Raw genomic sequence first — 20,429 nt, forward strand, 5'->3', positions numbered from 1 at the left:
ATATAAATGTTCATACAATACATAGTTTAATCCATTAATTTAAATAAAACAAAAACAATATTCTCAGAAAAGTTGTTAAATTTTCAAAAAAATAGATAAGTTCTAAACAAACGTGATAAATCTTCAAGAAAAAAATCCGTTTTTTTTTAATTAGTTCAATTTCCAACCAATTATAGTTGAATTTTCAATATTTTAACCAAGTAATAAAATTATATAAATTTTCAATTAAAATCATTAGTTTTCAATAACAAAAGAATGAGTTTAAAAAAAAATAGTTCCATTTTCAACAAAAGAGATGAATTTTCAAACAAAATTATTAAACTTCAACCAATAAAATTAATTTTTAACAAAATAGTTGAATCCTCAACTAAAACAGATTACTGTTAATTCTCAACCAAACATTTGCATTTTTAAACAAATATATGCGTTTTTAATCAAAAAAGATGCCATTTTTAGCAATAAGAAAATAAATTTTCAACAAAAAAGTTCATTTTCAACCATGAAAATCTAAATTTTTAACTAAAAAGTTGAATTTTCTACTAACAAGGTTTAATTAACTACCCAAAAGATAAAGTTTCATCAAAATAGCTTAGTTTTTTGCCTCAAAATACAAATGTTCTTAAAAAAATTTGATCTACAATCCCGAACCGATGAATTTTTAACCTAATAATTGAATTTTAAACCAACAAAGATGAACTTTTACCAAAATAGTTCAATTTTTAAGCTAAAAATTCGAATGTTGAACTAACAGTTGATTTCTAATCCCAAGAAGATCAATTTTTTAACAAAAAAGATGAATTCTCAACCCAATGTCTTCATTTTTAACGGTCAAATTTTCAAACAAAAAAAGTTAACTTTCAACCAAGAAAGATGACTTTTTCCCCAAAAATATGAATTTTCAATTCAAGATGCCGAATGTTCAACAAAAACTTTTAAATTTTGACCAAGAAATATGACTTATCGAAAAATAGTTGAATTTTCAATAAAATAATAAAATTTTCAACAAAAAAAATTCTGAGACAAAACTATAAGAAGAGACTTTGCAATCTAGATGAATGAACTTTCAACAAAAAATAATTAAATTTTCTTATTGAGTTATATTTAGTTAGTTCGTATTAAAACAACAAAAAACAAGAAAACGGGAAGTTTTTCCAAAATAGAGAAAAAAGAGTTTCTTAAAAAAGGGAGAAAGGTGAAGTCACTGTAAAAGGACAAGATTTTTAATTTAAACTGAAAAATACTGAAAATTCAAATCAATAAAACTAAAATACATATGTGATTAAAGTAACTTTTGTTTTTGATACAACCAACTGTAACCTTAATTAAATGATTTGTATAGCTTAAAATTCGCTATGTAACTTCATGAAATTCACATTTCATACAAAATCAAAACTTCAAGTTTTAATTTCTGGTTAGTAAGAAATTCAGAGAAATGACATAAAATTTAATCCAAGTTTAAACAAATTTACAAAGGTTTAAAAATGATAAGTGTTATTAATTTCACATATTTTCATTTCAAATAAACTCTCATAATCTGTTTAATTTCGAGGTAAAGTGCTTAATCAATTATAAATTTCAAACCTCTGTCAAAATTAATCCTGTTTCATTAGAACCATTTAAAGAGTTCAAACATTTTTAATTCAGCTATATAATATATTTGTTTTAATGATTTATTTATGTGAATCATTGATACTAATACTTAACAATAAATTCTGCTACAAATCTCTGCTTTAAACATTTTACCAACATTGTTGGTTCATTTCTAACAATATCTGTAATTAGATCAAGAATAAATATTACTAATTTAACTACACATTTTTTTGCATGTAGCAATTCCGTCAAAGCAGCAGCTTTATTTTTTATTTTTTTAATATAATATAATACTACCGAGATTTGGAAGAAAACCGTTAATTGCAAAATGAACGAAGCTGAGAAAATTGAAAAAACTGTTTAAATCTTTATTTTCGTGTATCGCGGATTTTAATTCGTTTTCTGAACATTTTTTGGTTATTCTTGTATAATTTTCATATCATCTTATGTTTCCAAAAACTGGTTTCAAAGCTTGATTTATTATGAAAAATGCAGTAAACGGCTTTGACTGGGATGCTGAAATTCGAGAAACCGCCATAAAACCGGCAGTTATGTTAACCGGCAGCTGTTTTAGAATTACGGACCTTAAAAAAAGGCCTACCCTAATTTAGAGTATTTAATTTTGAAAGTTATAATTTCATGATTGAATAAAAATTCCATTATTTCATATTGTTCTTTTGCCATAAACAGCTTAAAGAGTAGGAACTGTTTGCGGCAAAAGAATATGAAATAATAGAATTTTTATTCAATCATGAAATTATAATTTTGAAAAATAAATACTCTTCAATTTTAAAAGATTTGCAAATTCAAATTCTGCAATGTTTATAATAACCATTTTTATAAAAAATTCTTGTCGTCAAATATTAAAATTTGAGATTTTTTCAAATTATAATTTTCTTCAATTGCCAAAACCACTTCAAGTATTCCTTAATATAAGAAATATTTAATAATATTTGATCAAATATAACAATTTAAATGTTTATAAACAAATTCAACATTTTGCCCCTTTCACATAGAAAACATTTTTTTCTTTGCACTGGAAATGTTTTAAGCTATTGGACGAGTGACTGCTAGTCACAAAAATATTAGAAAAGTTAACAATATCCACTGTTGTTGACAATTCTTATGACAAAATATTTAGACTTAAGGTTTTATCAAATTTAAATTCGAATTTTTCTAAATAAAACTGCCTAACTAACACTAACACTAACAATCATTCGTCCAATATCTTGAAACATTTCCAGTGCAAATAAAATTTCTATGCGAAAGAGCCAAAAATGTTTATTTGTTTATAAAAATTTAAATTGTTATATTTTTATCAAATATTAATATATATTTATTATTTTAAGGAATACCTGAAGTCGTTCTAGCGTTTGAAGGAAATTATAATTTGAAAAAATCTCAAATTTTAATATTTTGTCACAAGAATTGTTATAACAATGGTTAATATGAACTTTTCAATTAGTTTTGTAATTAAATTTCATTCTTACATTAATGTGAAGTACTTTTAGCAGACAGAATTTTTTCATCAATAATAAGACTATTTGCTAATTTGTTCATAAAATTTATTTATAATAAATAAATGTAATAATGAACAAATTATTTGTATTCTATGAGTCCTTAAATATTTATTTAAGGCCATATAAAATTGATCTAATCAATTATTAATGTGTAAAAAATTGTTATGAACAAAACAGTCAATGTTTTACGCCTGCAGTTATATAGCGGGGCGATCAAATCACAACTCGCCAATATTTGCAGTTAATGGTGTTTGCCAAAATATATGCAATAATCATTTACAGAACAAAAATTATCCTAATGATCAGATTTATCCTGTTTTCCTATTTAAACGATGTATACAAAAATAATTTTTCGACTTTTTGCATTTGACGGTGTTTTTCCATCACGGCAGAATATATGAACCTAACTTAAAGTATAGAATCTTGCAGTTTAAATCTCGCTTCTTCATTTTTTGAATCTCAAAACATGAATAGAGTTAACTTTGTGCTCATTTAAATTAGGACGTTTTTATGTTTAGACACTCGAAAGAAAAGCTTTGATGTTTTAAAATTAGATCGCTTTTATTTGATGGGGCGTTGAAATAATTAGGCCAATCTTAAGACTCTTATTTTAATGGACAGTTAGTTATTTTAATAAATCAGTTTAATACGTTATTTTTCTTGTTTGACGAAAAAATCATAAAGTAATATTTTAGGAAAATTGAAAAAGAAAAAAAAATTGGCAGGCCTATTATATTTTTTAAATAATACACATCAGTGTGGCAATAACAGAAAAATAATAATAATAAATTGTAATATTACAGTTCAGCCAAATGTTATTTTTTACTTTTTTGAATATCAATTTTTTTATAAAACAAAAAGAATTATTTACCAAACTGATCCGTTAAACTAATTAAGTCAAATCATTGCATTTTTCTCTGGAGCAACGAAAGATCAAAATGATTTTTACAAAAAAGTTTGCACATTAAAAAATATTCTAAAAAGAAAAGTGTCTCACGCTTGTTTTTTATATTCGGCATCGTTAAACAATGTCTAAAATTATATTTTCAAGTAAAGAAGAATTCTCCTGGTTGAAAAAATGGTATTAGCCCACATAAAACTAATAGGATGCATTCCTTGAGCAGAAAATTTGAAAAAATAAAGCAGTATATGAAAAAGATGGTTTAAAAACTATTAAGAAAGTCGTCTTTGCATACTTCCAAACTTATAAGAAAAAAGTACATAAGATTTTCTGCAACAATCCACCCTTTTTATATTTTTCGATATTTACAAAAAATCTGCTAAAATAAGGTAAATAGATGTCAAGATTCTAATATCCGTAACTTTTTGGAAACATTTTTTTCCTTTAATCTGAAATATATATACGTGTCACCTAATTTTCTTTAAAAGACGACATTTTCTGTCGCTGAGAGATTCTGCAAATTGAAGTGTAGACTAAGAATTATTATATGGCATAGCATGATCTATTCTTATTGTTAAAATATTTCGTTCAAGAGATGAACTTTTTGTAAAACTATTTTTATTAAATGAAAAAGAAATTATATGCAAATATTATGATTTGGAATTGATAACACTGTCCGACATAGATTTTGGCACCTGAACAATGATGGTGTTTTTGCCTATATTTAATTGTGTGTAAAAATTTAACCCCACGTGAAAAGAATCCCCGGAAAGTGCTCCACGGAAATTCCGCTTGGAACTTCCGTTCAATTCCCATATAAATTCTACTAAGTTTCCGTCTACAATTAACAGCCTGTAATGGACTCTGTAAGTTCCTATACAATTTTGCTATCAGTAACGCTACCCCAGGTCGACTCCGGTAGATCACGACCGTCGTCCCAACAAATTTCGTTTACACCAGGTGCAAAAAATATTTCTTCCTCGAGGAAGTTGAGTTATAAATTAACCTTAAAGGGAACCAACCAATTTTTTTCATGACTGGTCATTAGACATTAACCTCCAAGTGTACCAGCTGTAAAAAATACATTTCCCTCGAGGAAGTTGAGTTCTAAATCCACTTTGGACGCAACCAGCCAAATTCTTTCATGATCCGTCACTATAAAATAACCTCCAAGTGCACCAGATGTAATAAATATATCTCCCTCGGGGAAGTTGAGTTCTAAATGCACCTTAGAGACAACTAACCAATTTTTTCATGACTCGTCAATGTACAATAACCTCCAAGTGCACCACCCGTGCAGAAATTCCAATTTGGATCTGATCGGGGCCAGATCGGGCAGAATTTGGCCCAAATCAAGCTATCTAGATGGGGCCAGACTCGAAATGAAACGCGGTGCCCGATCGAGACCTAAGCGTTGCGCCCAGAGATAAGCATCCCTGGCCCCTATTGGGCCCATATAATTTATTTTTCTTATTCTTAATTAAAAGAAATTCTTAAATAAAATAATATTAAAATCGAATATATCGCCTCCTTAACTGAAATTTGAGAATATAAATATCAGGTTATCTAACAGATCGCAATATGAAAAAATTGGAGTAAGTCAGACACTTTTTTTCGAGTAAAGGGAAAAGTCAAACCACGCAACATAACAGTCAGCATTTTTGTATGATAAACCATTTACGTATTTTGCAATATATATTTGGTATTAATTTCTAAATTGAAGTTGCTTTCAATTTCTATATTGAACCTAATTGTGGAAAGTATCAAATCACCTAAAAATACGTGAAAATAAATATGTTTATGACCATATTGTTGATCTAATTAGTTTTCACATTCAACACATGAAATATTACTTTTGCTACTTTTCTTATAAATAAATAACCTCATTTCGAAGTTAGGTTTCATCTCAACATTCTGAATAAATTTACTTATTATAGTCTTCAACACGTAATTCAAGAATATTTTGAAGTATACTATACCTACGCATTCGTCTTGTGCTCACTTTTGGCATTTTTTCCCACTTATTTTGTCACTTTTCCAAATATTAATGGAAATATTTTTGACGCTTGACACTTTACGTTGAAACTTGGGCGATTTAGAGTCAACCCACCTTAATCCCCGAAATTAATGGAGCGCCATCTACTGGCAAGCTTGGCTGTTAAGTGGGGCTCTAGACGGGGCCAAATTTAACATCCACAAAATTGTGTGCCCGATCTGGCCCAAATCGGAAATAAGGCAAACAGTTGGCAACTTCTGCACGGGCAGGTATGAAAAATACATCTCCCTCGGTGAAGTTGAGTTTTAAATGAACCTTGGAGGCAAACGACCAATTTTTGTCATCACTTGTCATTAGACAATAACCTCCAAGTGCACCAGGTGTAAAAAATACATCTCCCTCGAGGAGGTTGAATTCTAAGTGAAATTTAAAATGACGTATTAAAAATTGTATATAAAAAACAAGTACTAACGCGAAGATAAAGCATTACTTTTTTCAGTATCGGTAACGCATCTTTTGTTAAGTAACGGTAACACGTTACAAATTTTAATGAAGTAACTGCACCGTTAAGACGTTGCTTTTGACTAGTAACTTGTCAAACACGGACGATTATTTAGAATCTATTTCTACTTTTTTTATAATTTGGTGTTCATTTACTACCGCAAATCTTGATATAACTTAAAGTTGAAAGTCTTACGGTTTAAATTTAGGTTTTTAATTTTTGGAAATTGAAAACACGAATACATTTTAATGAGATCGTTTTTATGTTTAGGGTGACCGAAAGCGTTAAAATTTGGGAGCTTTAAAATTAGATCGCTTTTATTGATGGGGTGATGAAATAATTAGGTCAAACTTAAGGCTCCAATTCAAATATAAACACAAAAAATAAGTTTCATTTTGAACAAAGAAACATAGAGAAAACAAACACTTAATTCAAGTTGAAAATAATTGGACTTATTTTAAGGTTTAATCAAAAAGAAGCATATGAAATCTGAAATTAAGAATGTGTTTTAATCAGTAAAGGGAGTAAACAAAATGAGTGAAATTCAGATAGTAAAGATCTGAAATTAATGCGGTATTTATACTGAAAACTTAGTGCATGGTTGAGATGACCTTAAATTCAGGAAGAATTATGAATCTCCCATCCCATAGACCCGTAAGTCCTAACCTGCGAAATCACATAAATTATAAAGATACTCCTTATAAAATCTTTTTAGGTTTTCTATAAATACGCAAGTGGGACACTTTCTCTGCACCAAAAATCTCGAGAACTCACTTTTGGACTTGCGTGAACACCACACTGCACAATCATACTTCTCGATGAAAATTTTGAAAGAACAATGCGCGTTCCTTGAAAATCTAACTTTCCATAAAATATTGGAACAGAAGATGCATCTTTGATTTCGAAAATCAGTAAATGGACAGTTCACGAGTGATTGTTTCAACTGAATACAATTTAAGATATACATATAACACTCCGCGAGTGATCGAGAATTCGGGAAATTAACAACAAGGCGTCACTTCTCTCTAAACTAAATCAGGGAAATATCACCGATTGTCAGTGAGATTACACTGAATGAAATAGCTGGAAACCGGTTACTGAAAATCCGTGAGAAGTTACTTATTCATTCAGTGAAATAAATACTTTTGAGAGTCGGCAGCCCTGCACCATGTCAATATAGCAGTCATAATCAAATAATATTTAAGTAGGTTCAATCAAATATTCATAGTACAAATTTAAAACTCATAAATATGATCAAATATTAAAAAAGTCACAAACTTTGATGTTTTTAAATGATAAATCAGCTCACATATTACTTTACTTTTAAGATTGGACTGTCATGTGTAAGTATTTTTTATAACATGAGCTGGAGTTTATTCTTCCCGCAGTTAGTTCTGATGATTTGCAGCCCAAAAATTAAATCAATTATTTAATTAGGAAATCTTTTTGCTATTTAAGTCAAAGATTAACAAAAACGCTTAACTTTAAAACTTAGAGGTTAGATTACACGCAATGAAATTCAGTAAAGCGCACTTCTTAATTTTAGTTAAACAAAAGCTTACATGTTATTTCAGATTATTACTGTTAGAAAAATCTGTATGAGGTTTAATACACATGTGTGTGGAGCAAATGTGCTCTAACGCTACTGAAATGTAACATAGACATTGGTGTAGTGAATTTAATATACATGTGTATTAAATTTAATATACAGGTCAGTATAGCAATATGCGTCAAAATTCAACCTGCTTTTATTTCTTTAAATCTTGTCAAATATTCTCAATTAAATGAATAATTTAGAATTCGTCGGTTCAGTTGTTATTTATAATGAAAGTGTGATGTGTAGGTAAATTTGTTCCCTAATTTCTCTCTAAATGGTCAAAATTTAATGTGAATGCGGTTAATTGTACGTTAAGCCTGTTATTTATTTGCGCTTGAATTGAAATCCAGTTTTATTTTTGGTTAACAGGAAGAAGGTATCGTGTTTTATTATTCAGAATCGAAAATTTTAAATTTGTGAAAAATGAAATTAAATGATTTTTCTTGTAAGTGATTTACATGAATGTATATGAAATTTAATATACGCACTCTCAATGGCGATTTCATATGCTCGATATATTAATTTTAATACACATGGGTATATTAAATTTAATATTATTTTTAACAATGCCTTTCACTTTCTTTCAGAAGTATGTATTGAAAGTTAGGTGCATAGTTTATTTTATTTAATTCGAGAAATGCTTTTTTTATGTAAGATAAAAAAAATATATTCAAGAGAGTTTGTATAGCTATATTTAGTGACTTTCTCAATTCAAATCAAATCTGAAATTGAGTTAAATGTAACTTTAAGTATTTGTTTTTACTATAAACAACATCAAAATTTACCAAATAATAATAATAATAATTCACATAAATGGTTAATATTGAGCAGTACTAGTATTGAAAGAAATTCAATTGTATTCGAATTTTAGACATTGATCACACTGTTAGAAAAATCTGTATGAGGTTTAATATACATGTGTGTGAAGCAAATATGCACTACCGCAACTGAAATGTAACATGCATTGGTTTAGTGAATTTAACATACATGTATATTAAATTTAATATATAGGTCAGTATAGCATGTGCGTGAAAACTCAACGTGTTTTAATTTCTTGAAAGCTTGTCAAATATTCTCAAATTAATTTATAATCTAGAATTTATCGACTGAATTATTATTTATTATGAAATTGCAATGTACAGGTACAACTTTTTCCTAATTTTGCCCTGAATAGTCAACATTTAAGGCGAGGACAGTTAATTGTAGGTTAGATCTGTTATTTATTTGTTTAATTAAACTTTTTGACTGAAAATCAAATTGTATTCCTGGTTAACAGAAAGAAGGTATCATTTTTTATTATTTAAATCGAAAATTACTGCTAAACTTATTTTGAATTTGTGAAAAATGGAATTATCTGATTTTTCTTGTAAGTGATTAACATGAATGTATATATGAAATTTAATATAGTTGTTCTTAATGGCGATTTCATATTCTTGATATATTGATTTCAATACACATGGGTATATTATATTTAATATAATTTTTAAGAGTGCAAGGGGGTGGACATAATTTAATTTCAAAATTATTTTGTAATAAAATGGACTGAAACAATATTAAAAAGTTTTTGCCGTTATCTGTAAGTCTTAGGTCACTGACCTGAACAATGAACTCGGTGAGGTAATATATAGCGCATCCTACAAAACAAAAGGCAAGAAAACAAAAAAGGATAAAATGGTCAGTATAATGCTCTCTAGTTCTGAGTCAAGGAATATGCAGTTGTCATAATGCGTGGGATTTGCAGATAAGGACTTCGTATGCTTCCGCAGGCGATTAATAATAATTGGCACATGCATGTGTTAACGAAAACATCACGTCTCATGACACGTGCATCCTCTTCTAGATATCAGTTTGATAATATGTTGTTGCTTTCTGTAGTGCACTGCGATACATGTTTTTAAACCAATGTTATATATATATGTATATTCTTTCTGAGAATGCAGATAATGTGCGAAATTATGTATCTCTTTTTTTATTTTAAATTTACTATTAAGAGGAAATTTATCATTTACTTGCTCAATACGATAAGAAATTACCACAAGGAAGCCACACAAACATACACGTCAAACTGTTATTAAGTGTTTTCTGGATTTCTCCGCACATAAGGCGATAATAAGGTATATAAATTATATGAAATCTAGCTATATTAATCATCGAAAATAATGATGTCACCAAAATATCTACGATAAAAAATGCCGCCAAGTAAAAAGTTATATCAGTACAATCAACATAGTTTGTTAAATCGTAGTTTGCAAATTAATTTTGGAAAATGTCTAAATTAGTAAATGGATAAAAAAAACTTGGCAAGATTATTTTAAAAACGTGGTTGCTAGAAAACACTAATTTCGAAATTCCCTAACTTTCCCTAAGTTTTCCCTGACTAATTTTTCATTTTACCTGTTACAAATTTTTCTTTCAAATTAAATTTCCAAACAAACAAATTAAAATTTAATTTTAAAAATTCCACCAATAATATTAATTTTCTATCAAAAAGGTGATTTTATCAAAACATATACATGAATTTTCAACAAAATGGTTAAATTTTTAACCAAATAAATGAAGCTTCAAGCAGATTGAGGAGTCTTTAACCTCAAAACTGAATTTTCAACCAAGAATATTAATTGTCTATCTAAAAAATAGTTATTTCCAGTAAAAGAAACAAATTTTCAGCAACAAACAAATTGTTAATTCAAAATCAAATAGTTATATCAACAGTTTGAAAAAATAATTTTTTAGCATAAAAAACTTATTTCAACAAGAAAGTTAAGTTTTCAAGAAAAAAATGTAATGTCAACCAGAAAGATGAATTTTTCTCGAAGAAGATTAATATTTTATCACAAAAACAATTTTCAGCAAAATAGTTAAATTTGTAACCAAAAAAATTAATTTTCTACTATAATGATGAATCTTGAATAAAAAAATTAAATTTTGAAACAAATAGTTGAATTTTCGACCAAAAAAGGAAATTTTCAACTATAATAAGATTAATTTTATACAAAAAAGATGAATATTTATTTTCAAAGTTTAAAAATTATTTTTAACCAAAAAATAAAATTCTACGTTCACTCGCTAAGTCTATACATTATAAAAATAAGTTTTTCGACGTAAACATTTGTATTTAAATAATTGAGTACAATCTAAATAATATGTTCATTTTAAATACTATTCAAAACTTTCAACTTTTAAGGCAATTCGATGTTGCCTTCTTAAATATAAGTAAAATTCCACACATGGAAAGTTTTTGAAAATAAATCGAACAATCAGAATAAGGCCCTCAGAAATTCTGAACAAGACATAGCACAAAAAATCAGAAAATTAGGCCAGCGATAAAAAATCAAGATTCATTTATCTGACAGAGTTATGTCTAAATTTTGTACAAATCAGTTTAATATCCATAGAATACATATAATCCAAATGATTTAGGTCGACTGAATTACTAAGAAATATAATTTTTTCAATTAACAGTCCAAAAATGGAAAAATAATTATTGAATCCAAATTTTCTAAAAAAAAAAGATCTCAGATCCCCATGTAACCCTAACAGAAGCATATTGAAACCTTTGATCCAATCAGTAGAATAGTGTATATAGGCTTCAAGTATTATTACATTATTATAAAACCAATTTTTCCATGCAAAGTTAAATAACTATTAAAACAATTTATGAATAAAAATTTTTTGACAAGAAGCACTGTTTCATTATGTAGTACATTTATCCTAAAAATTTTAGACGAGTCGGTTAAAATTTGTAAGCTGAATGAACTGCTAAAAATGATCAATTTTTCGTGTTTTCTAAATCTACTTTTAATATAGGATTATATTCTTACTCATGTACCTACTTGTTAAAATGTTTAAGTTCAACAAATAAATATTAAAACGCTTTGGAAATTTAGTTAAAAAGGTTTAACTACCTATCTATAGTTACAGTTTATACCAAGAGGAAACTCGTTACAGTTACAGTAAGAGTCACAGTTATGAAATTAACTCGTCACAACCCGATTACTCCCAATTTTAGTTTGCCTAATTGCAATAATTAAGATTTAATTTTTTATTAACTAATTTTAATTACAGATATGAAAAGGTTTCAAATGATTATTTTGACATGACTAAAAATTCAACTTATTAAGAGTTAATTGACCTGTTTTTTATATTTAATGGATTCTAATTTCGAGGAGTTTTTATATTAGAGCCTTCTAAATTTGAATATTTTTACTGTTTTTAAAAATATATTAATATTTTTGCGCTGCTTCTCTTTTACAAAACCAATAATACAACATGCCGATCATTTGGACGTTTAGTATTTCAAGCATATAATTAAAAACATATCTGAATGAAAAATCATGAAAAGTAAATCTTAGTGTACACAATTTTAATGTCAATCTCAAATTTCAATTTCATGCATTAGCAAGTTGACAAATTTTTAATATTAAGATTTGAAAACTTTAAAAATTTTAATTTGGTTTGAAACCCAAATCTAATACTAATGCAAAATACTCTTCTTTGCTTTATTTTTACTGAAATTAAAAAACAGAATTAAGCCGGTTGAACTTTCTTTTGTTTTTCCATAACAAACATTTGTTTTTTGGAAGACGCGAAGTTGGCTAAAGCCGAGGTAAATTTTTTCTCGTTACTCATAAAACTATTGGACCAGTAATCAGTAAAATTTAACTTTAGAAATTAAATAAACCGCAGGTTAACACACTAACTTCAATAATTTAAACAAGAAGATTGATTTTTTGTAAAAAATATTAGTTTTTAACAAAATACATGAATTTTCAACCAAATACTTGAATTTTTTAAGTAATTTCCAATCTAATAGTTACATTTTCAAACGAAGATATAAATTTTCAACCAAAATATGAATTAGCCACCACGAATTTTAAACAAAGTAGTTCCACTTTCAACTATAAGTAGGTTGAATTAGCAACCGAAAAAGAGGAGTTCTTATCGAAAAATAGAGTATTTAATTTAATTAAAATATCAATTTTCATTCAGAAAAAACACGAATTATTAACAAATAGTTAAATTTTCAATCACATAAATGAATTATTGACCACGAAAATAAAGTTTCAAATAGTGTGATTACTTTTTTACCAAAAGAGCAAGTTTTTAACCAAATAAATCAATTTTCACCTAACAAATATTCATCTTAGAATAGTTACATTTTCAGAATAAAATTAATTTGCAATTTAAAAAATTTCATTTTCAACCAGCGGAATAAATTTCCTACAAAAAAGAGAAATTTTTTACCAAGAAAATTGATTTTCTACATTGGATTTTATCCAATGAAATTAATTTTTAATCAAAGAGATGAATTAGTAACTGAAAAGATTAATATCTCACAACAAAGGAAAAAGAATTTTCAACCAAATAGTTAAATTTGCTAGTTAAAAAAATTAAATTAAAAAAAAATGTCAACAAATCGTTCAATTTTAAAGAAAAGAATTTTAATGCACATATACTTTCAAGTAAGTAGTTAAATTTTCAAAACAAAAAAGAATTTTCAACAAAAAACGTAGTAGTTGATATTAAATTTTTTAAAATATAAGAAAATGTAACCAAAAGCAATTTCTACGAAAATAGATGGATTTTTGAGAATAAAGACGAATTTTCAATAAACAAGAATTAGTTTTCAACCAAATTTAGAATTTCAAAAAAAATAATCAAATTAATTTCAACGTCAGTTTATCGAAACATTCTCCGACTTACCCCGACCAGTTTTAAATTCATTGAGTTTGCTCGATAAATGACAAATACTTTCTAGGGGTAAAATAACATTTTAGCCTTTAATTTGTATTTTTGTAAAATTGAAAACTAAGAAAATTGATTTTCAGACCTCAAACTACTTTGCGAAACCACTAAAGAATTTTTTTAAATAAAAGAAAACTTATGGAATTATTTTTTCCCCTGAGAGAAAAAAATTGAGCCGGTAACATTTGCAAAATTAAAAAATTCAATTTCTATTCGGCACCCTAATAAACATGCTCATTATGTTCTAAACAAATAATTTTGTCTAGGCAGAAAATTATACAAAATCAAGCTTTCAATTACGCAAGTCCTGCAATTTCCTCATATTTCATAAACTTGTTTTCTTTTCAAGAAGGCGTAGGAGGCGGCTGAAGAGATGAGCCTCCATCTCCCACAACATCTATCAGATTCGAATCTAAATTCTAATCCTAACCCAACAAAAATGAGGTCATTCAAGTTGCTTTTTTTTAATCGGAAAAGAGGCTTGTCTTCTCGTTCGAGGTATTCAGCCAATAGAAAGAGGACTTTTGCGAAAACATCGCGTGGTTCCGAGTAGAAACGTCACGCGGTCAAACCGATAAGCCTCGGGTAGCGTTTGCTTCTTGATCATTCTCGATTCAGTATGATTCAGTACAACCGAGGCATTCGTAAGAGTTGGATGTGTTTTCCTTTCTATTCAGCTTGTGCGCGCCAAACTTAACGTATGTGCTCATTCAACTTCCTTTCTCTTCTTTTTTAACACTTTTTACAATTTATTGACTCTCCAGTGCCGAAAGTTCCTTAAAATCACGGTTTCCTGGTTGATAATGTAAAGAATAAGATATTTCGGGCTCCCATTTGGAAAAGAATTATCTCATCATTTAGAACAGTCTTTGTGAGTGAGTTGTGCTTTGAAGAAACACAAGAATCGAGAGCAGCTGATTGTTACTCTTATTGTACATACTTTCACATTTGTGAGTCACTTGAACTATTGTACAATTATCATTCTTATTCTGAACACCAGTTTCAACAATTACACTTTTTATCGCTTTTCAAACTTATTTGTCAGCTGTTTTCAAGTTCTTTATTTCAATTAATTTTCTCATGTCTGATATATTAAAAAAAATAATAATATAATAAAAAATAGCGACAGTGAGGCAAAATGATAAATTAATTTCTTCTCATTTTTTTTAAGAGATAGCTGGGGGCCGATTTTAAAAAGAAATTTTGTTATTGTTCTTGTGTAGATTTATGGAAATACTGTGAACTTAGGACAAATATTTTTGGTGAGCCCACATACAGAGAAATTTTAAAATATTAATTCACGGAAGCGCGTGATTTTAGAGCTAGAATTTTTACTTGCTTTATAGTCTCGTACTCTATGATCTAAAAGTATAGGATTCGAGGCATGAGATGAAAAGGACATGGCCTAACGCGTGAAACTTCGAGACCAATGCTTTAAAAGCAAGGTTTCTAGGTCTTTGTTCTCGCGCCAAAGCTTGAGAAAAACAAGGAGCAGTTACCTAATCTCCCGCATTCTCTCCGTGCAGGGTAGCTAGAAAAAAGCGGCTTGGTTGACCGAAATTTGGAAAACCTAGCGCAAACATTTCCCGGTTAATCTAGACTTTGTTTTGTTTACTTTATTTAAAGATAAACTTGTACAAAATTGTAAAATTTAATTGATATTAGTGTGTGATCGGAAAATAAACATCCGCAAAGCATAATTTAATATTTTATTACAAATGAATAATTTATTATTTACCACTACATTGTTATAAACAACGGTAGGTGTTTTTTAATGGTTTAAAATATTTATGATTGTTTTTAACAAATTTTATAAGCAAATGCACTATTTGTACAATATAATAACACCGAACTGTATTAATGTAATATGGTACAGTGTTTAATCAAATTTGTTAACAATATCGGTTATGAAATAAGAGTATATTTTATTTAAGCATAACTAGCATAATCAAATAAAATACTTTTTTTTTAAGTTCCTCCAGCACTAAAAAATTTCTCAAACGTTGAATTGATTTATATAATTTGTTTATAACAATCACATTTGTCATGAAATAGCAATATAGTTTACTAAAGTATCACTAGGTAGCGGCAAAGCGCGCGTATTCATGGAAATCGAGGAATTCATGCCATTCAAGGAATTCATGCTATAAGGAATTCGTGGAATTTAGGGAATTCACAGAATTCGCACCCCTACCCCTTTCAATGTCTCTTGGGGGCTGGAAGGTACCTCTGTCACTGTTCACAGAATTGATTGCCAAATCCATACCCCTTTCCAACGCCTTATGTGGGGGGCATCCCTGTGACTGCTCACAGAAATAATTTTGGTGAAACCCCTATCCCTTTCCAACTTCTCATAGGGGGAGGCACCCCTGTGACTGTTCAAAGAAATAATTTTGTTTGAACCCCTACCCCTTTCCAACGTCTCGCGAGAAGGCACCCTTCTGACTGTTCACAGAAATGATGGCCAAATCCCTATCCCTTTCCAACGTCTCTTGGGGGGAGGCACCCCTCTGACTGTTCACAGAAATAATTTTGTTTGACCCCCTCCCCCTTTCCAACGTCTCGCGAGAAGGCACCCTTCTGACTGTTCACAGAAATAAATTTGGTGAAACCCCTATCCCTTTCCAACGTCTCGTGGGAGGAAGGCACCCCTCTGACTGTTCACAGAAATAATTTTGGTCGAGCCCCGACCCCTTTCCAACCTCTCGTGGGGGGCGGGAATGCACCCCTATGACTGTTCACAGAAATAATTTTGGTCGAGCCCCGACCCCTTTCCAACCTCTCGTGGGGGCGGGAATGCACCCCTATGACTGTTCAAAAATAACATTTTCCAAAGATTTTTGTCTGAGCAACAAACCAGCAAGATGGCCGATATTGAGGATCGAACAGAAGCATTAAACACATTTGAAAAAAAAAATTAATTTTTTAATATCTTCTTCCCGTAATCTAGCCTCTATCCTTAAAATATGCTTTTGAAAAAAACCGAATCAAAAAATTGTCGGTACCGGTAATTTTTTTACCAGTAACGGCTTTGTATACGCAACCTTAAAAAAAGTTACTGAAATTCTTTAAAATTTCGCATTGGTTAATTAAATTTGACAATAGAATTGACAAAATTGTCATAAAATGACAATAATTATAGTTTATCTAAACATCAGTGCCATATGAAAAAATCAAGTTTAAAAAAAGTACCTCAAACTCAGGAGTTGCTCAAACTAGGTACTTATTTATAAAGTTTATTTATAAAAGTCACCAATTGTCATGAAATGACAATATAGTTTACCTAAGCATCACTGCCATGTCAACAAAGCACGTTTTTCAAAGAAAAGTACTTTAAACTCTCAGAAATTATTCAAACTGCGCATTTGTTTATAGCAATAAGAAATAAGTTTACTTTTATTTTTTTAATGCTTGTGTATTACTTTAATTTGCGTTGAAAACGGAAATCACTTTATAAATATGCGAAACGATTCAAAAATCACATACTATTGTTTATAATCATACAATTGTTTATAACAAAATATTAATTTATAACAAACTATTAATTTATGGTTTGCGAATGATTATTTATCAATTTAACACTATTATAAATCATTTTGAATTAATTACGTATTATTAAAGCAATGATATCCCAAATCTTACATAATTTTTCAGCATTATTTTTAAATAAAGTTGATACAAAAATTTATGTTCAAAATCGGTCTCGAGGGATGTTAAAGAATTAATTGAGCTTTAATATGAATAAAAAAACTTAAATTGATTCAAAATTGTAGCCGAACTCGTATTTTAAACATTTTTTCGTCATTTTGTAACCAACAAAATTTTTTTATTCAGTAACAAAAATCAAAATATAATTTTAAACTCTTGAAGTGTACCTTTTTTAACAAATAGTTAGATTCATTCGAAAATATCTAGAAAACATAAATCAAGTGTCATAAATGATGTTCAATAGCAACTCGCATTTTTAAATATTTAATGCATCTTTTGTAAACAAAGAATTGAATGGAAATTATTTCGTGAGGATAGGCAGCCATTCATTACTTAATTAGCGCTAAACCTAAGAATCATAGTCATCCAATCAACATTGATAATTGTTTAAACAATTTTAATTAACAAATGCACTATTCATGTATTTTTGTACGTACAAACATGGTTCTTTCGACCCAATCAACTGAAACTAACTTTTACATTTGCAAGGCCGTTTTGATAATAGTAAACATTTGCTATGGTTAACAACAAGTTTTTAAACCAGTTTTCATCATGTTATTTATTTATAAATAAAATTCCATTTTTTCGTGGAATTAACCGCCAATTATTTATCAATGACTTCTTGCTATGAATCGATATAATGTTATAATTGTTTGAGCAAACTTAATTTACAAAAAAACATCATGGGGCTATTCTTCAATATTTAAACTTTTTTAGACGCTTTAAGAACGATCTACTATTTTTATTGTCATTAATAATTTAATTAACGTATCCGTTCAAATCAGTATATGATATAGGATATTAACTATTAATTATGTTTTTCTTTAACGTAGTTGTTTATAACATTGTTAATAACAATAAAAGTAGTAGATGATTATCGAAGCGTCTAAAAAAAGTTGAGAAATTAGTTCTTAACAGTTGATTACGTTAATAGAACAAAGTTTAAATTCTGAAAAATAGCCAAATAATGCATTTTTTAATTAACTTTGCTAAAAAAATGGCTGATAATTCCATTTAAAAGAGCGGCCTTTTATTCATAAATCATTTAAAAAGTTTATTTGTTATTTCATGAAAACCTGATATGGATAATTGTTTATAAAATAAGACATTCTTTGTTGACTTTCATTAATTCAAATAGAAAAAACTCTTTTTGTCCATAAATTGTTCAAATTCAGTTCGAATTAAGTGACAAGTCGCTGCCAATCCCCACGAAACCATTTTAATACACTTATTTATTTGCAACAAATTCCATTAATTTTCAAACATTTTTGTCGTAATTGAATATATTTTTTTGCTATTTGCTTCATGCTTTCTATGCATTTTTTATTGAATCAAGGATTTCGTTTAAAAAATTGTATACTTCAAAAATCAAATTTGTTTTAAATAAAGGAATAATTCAGAATTTTTTCTAAAATAAGCTATCACTGTTTTATGTGGAATTTTATTGGTTCCATTTTAAAGAAAAAGGTTCGAATCTGTATTCTGTGACAAGTAGTGATTTCTAAACGCAAATTTCCTATTCTTTTCACGCAGATTAAAAAAATTCACTCGATTGCTAAGAAGTGAAATGATAAAAAATGATTCATGAAAAAATGTCCTGTCTCATCAAAGTTCTTTGTAAATATCATTGGGAAAAATGTACAAATCAACGTGGAACAATATCACGTGGACCTGGAGTATCAGATTCATAATAAATTATTGCTAAAATGCTTATTCAATGCAAACGACCGGAGTTTTTTTCAAGGTGTACTTTGCACATTGAGATTCAACAACTTCGGTTTTTTTTTATGAAAGCTGCACTTTGTACGATCAATTAATTATTATCAATTCCTTTTTAAGGTTGCGAATAAAACATGAAAATATGCTTGCATTGTCTGGAATTTTGTTTGTTGATGCTTAGTCACAATGTAAACAAACAAGTAAGTTAACTTAGTCAAGCTCAAAACAAATTTTACCTAGGCTCGTAAAAGTCTTTTCATTTCAAAAGAAGCGGATGTTATTTTTTGATTACAGATGGCTTACATAACATCTGTTTCTTTACTGAATACTATTTTTATAAACGAATTGTAAAGCTTTTACTTTTTTTTAATTATAGGACTGCACAATTTTTCGCTGATTATAAAAGAAGATTCTAAGATCATTTAGATGACTTGTTAATGCAAATTTATTTTCTTTTCCCTGCACGTTTGCAACTGCATTAAAAATAGTTGCAACCCACAAAATTACAAATTCGATACCAGGTCCACGGTCACATTATTTGGATAAAAGCCAGCGAAAGTTATATGAATTTTCCTTGCTAAATACATTTAAAAAGACGTGTAATTCATTAACTTAAGAAGCAAATAAAAATTGAGCCTTTTTAGATACGATCATTTTTTTCTAGAATACTAAAGTAGTTCCTTTTCCCAATTTTGATTTATTATTTCTATAATTTGTTAAAAACGTATACTTATCAAAAAGGAATTTGTCTTTTCTTTAAAGTGTATTATTTGGTGTCTTTATACACATGAATAATATACAGCAATACAAATAAGTCTCTAAATTCAATTAGCCAATAATAAATTATTATTATTATATTTAGCAATACCATATCTTGCTAGCAATGCGATAATCCTAAGGTAGAAAATAGAGCCAAGAAAATGTACAAATAGTGAAGGAAATTTCTGGCAAACATTATATTGTACGCAAGGTACAAAGTCGAATTTCGCGATTTAAACTGCGTGTTTGGTTGATACATGTTTACATTTATAATTTCTAACAACACAGTCAACAAGATAGCTTCATGTTGTTACACCTTTAGATAGTTTTGACACTCATTTGAAAACTTAAATTTTTAGCAAAAATTTATCTGGATTCAAGTAAAGTTTGTC

At 28.4% G+C, this 20,429-nt stretch overlaps 1 protein-coding gene across 4 annotated transcripts in view; it reads left to right on the forward strand.

The window, feature by feature from the left end:
• Positions 1–14,473: 14,473 nt before the first annotated feature.
• Positions 14,474–20,429, forward strand: part of LOC117175207 (phosphatidate phosphatase LPIN3) — a 67,790-nt gene continuing 61,834 nt past the window's right edge. For 3 of the 4 annotated variants that reach the window (XR_004467449.1, XM_033364848.1, XM_033364849.1), the window contains exon 1: positions 14,484–14,801. The gene's annotated coding sequence lies outside the window, so the exon portion shown is untranslated. Of the gene's footprint in view, positions 14,802–20,429 lie in introns of all 4 variants that reach the window. The other variant, XM_033364847.1, reaches the window with a different exon arrangement.

The sequence above is a fragment of the Belonocnema kinseyi genome, chromosome 6, assembly GCF_010883055.1.
Source record: "Belonocnema kinseyi isolate 2016_QV_RU_SX_M_011 chromosome 6, B_treatae_v1, whole genome shotgun sequence".
In the NCBI taxonomy this organism is placed as follows: domain Eukaryota; kingdom Metazoa; phylum Arthropoda; class Insecta; order Hymenoptera; family Cynipidae; genus Belonocnema; species Belonocnema kinseyi.